This window comes from Lemur catta, chromosome 1, assembly GCF_020740605.2.
Source record: "Lemur catta isolate mLemCat1 chromosome 1, mLemCat1.pri, whole genome shotgun sequence".
Taxonomy (NCBI): Eukaryota; Metazoa; Chordata; class Mammalia; order Primates; family Lemuridae; genus Lemur; species Lemur catta.
In genome coordinates this window covers 165,833,878-165,836,240 of record NC_059128.1, presented here as the reverse complement: position 1 = coordinate 165,836,240, position 2,363 = coordinate 165,833,878, and the positions used below count along the sequence as shown (strand labels likewise).

Genomic DNA, 2,363 nt, shown 5'->3' with positions numbered 1-2,363 from the left:
TGGATTAGACAGAAGAAATGTCCACAGATACAATTCATTTCTTTCTGAAATATACTGCAGCGCTTTAGACCAAAAGAATCAGCATCATCTGGGAACTTGTTAGAGTGGCAAATTCTAAGACCTTACCTGCTGAATCAGAGTCTCTGTGGATGGGACCCAGTAATCTCTTTAAATGAGCTTTCCAGGTGATTCTGATGCACACTCAATTTAAAGAACTACTGGAATACAACACAGTAGCAGTTTAGAGTGGGAAGTTTGGAACCAGACTACACAAATCTGAATCTCATTTCTATAATTTACTAGTTTTTCAAGAAAGCTGAATTTAGGCAAGTTATTAAACTTCTTTGTGTCTCAGTTTCCCCATCTGAAAAATGGGGCTAGTAACAGTACCTTTTTTATAAGACTAAATCAGTTAATATTTGGGATGCACTTATTACAGTCTCTGACACATGGTAAATGCTCTAAAAGAGTTTCCTACTATTATTCTCCTGGGACTATAGCAATATCCTACTTAATATTTCTGGAATCCATAAACCGCTGTAGTAGAGCAAAGATGTATCTCATATCAATTATGTCATTCATTTATGCATTTATCCATCAAATATTTATTCAAAATCTACTAAGTTTAAGGCATGATGTTATGATTTTCACATTTTTAGATAGTGACTCACACTCTTAAAAGCCATATTTAAGAGTGAAATTAGTTGGGAGAGCAGATGGTGGTACCTGGATCAGAGTGGGATGGGTAGAAATTGTAAAAAACAAAAATGAAACCTCTACATTAAAGAAAAGGGTACCTATTTAACCAAAAACAGAATAGAAAGTACTCGTAATATCCATCATCAATGAGGATTCCTAACCTTGTGTTAACTTTTCTCCTAATTGTAATACTGTTTTCTATGTGACAATGGTGGACTGATCACTGTGTACCTCAGTTTTGTTAAACAAGCTTATTTATTTTTATATATATATGTTTTTAGAAACTAATGTTTATTTTCCATTAACCTTATATTCATCCTCCTTAAAAGCCTGTGGAAGAACAGCTTAAGACCACTTAGTGGTTGTTCCTACTCATTCAGTGGCCTGAGCAGTGGAAGCTGCAGACCAGTCTTCCACGGCAGGCTGAGCGCTTGTCTTGAGCAGAGAACTGTTGAAGAGGCACAGAAGGCACCTGCACGCCTTTAGACCAGTCTGCAACCTCTGGTTGAGTAGCAGTAAATTCAGGAGCTGAAGCTGTCTATTCGCCCTGAAATTTCTCCTTGGTCATAGCTTTTTCAGCGTCAGCCTGCTCTTCCTTTTCACTCTCTTCAGGATCTCTATAGAAGTAAAGATTAGGCATGACCACCCACGGGTGTTTACAGGTGATGCTACCACACGTGCACAGAACTTCCCAGCCCAGCATCCACATCAGACCCACTGAGTGAGCTCCCTTGTTGTTCATGGGATGGTGATGTCCACATAAGGCAGAGGAGAATCTGTGTTGCACAGAGCAACTGTAGGCAGGTTCACATAAGACACCTCTGTGAGAGGCTGGAGGTCAGTCCTGGGATCAGTAACCACCAGAAGACGCAGCCCCCGGAATGCTGCCTGGATCTGGTTAGTGAAGGTTCCAGGAGTGCAGTGACCAACAGTAAGAGTGGCTCCAGTGGCAAAGGCAAACGTCAGCACAGCTCGCTGGCCAGTATTCCTGGAGGATATGACATTGACATCAGCAGGGTTCTCAATGGCAACAATGGCACGAGCTGCCGGCAGAAGCTTCTCCCAGGTCCTCCTCAGATTTATGATGTAGATGCCATCACTTTTCCTTTGTAGATGGACTGTTCCATTTGGAAGTCGAGGTTGGTGCCACCTAAGTGGGTTCCCGCTGCAAGGAATTTGAGGACATCCTCCTCCTTCATTTGCAGGACCTCAAGGGCTCTGGACATTGGGAAAGTTTCCCTTTGAGTTATGACAGGAATCCAGAGCAACACTGCCTGGACCCCTCTCTGGAAAGTGCGGAAAGAGTAAACATGCTTATTTAAAGAAGGATGTACAACTCAGTAAATCAATTGATTTTGGTTTTTTCATTTTATTTCCACTTAACTACTTTGTCTAGAAATCTTGATGAACTTTTCAAAATCTATTTGAAGTGTTGGGTCGTACGTTTGTTTTATTGGTTTTTTTTTTTTTTTTTGGTTGTTTTTTTACTAGTTCTACCTATTCCCCTCTGATTTAGTACCGTCATCTGACCTCCTGACTAACGTAATTCATTTTTAAATATGGCTCTTAAGATTATGAGTTAGTATGTAAAAATGTTCGGCATCATGTTTTGAACCTAAATTATTTTCAATAAATATTTGATGAAAAAATACACGAATGATGTA

General features: G+C 40.0%; 1 pseudogene across 1 annotated transcript; it reads right to left on the bottom strand.

Annotated features, from left to right (window-relative positions):
• Window positions 1–979: 979 nt before the first annotated feature.
• LOC123641294 lies at window positions 980–1,938 on the bottom strand (annotated as a pseudogene). The gene has a single exon (XR_006736264.1). The product of XR_006736264.1 is annotated as a 40S ribosomal protein SA-like (transcript).
• Between the last annotated feature and the right edge of the window lie 425 nt (window positions 1,939–2,363).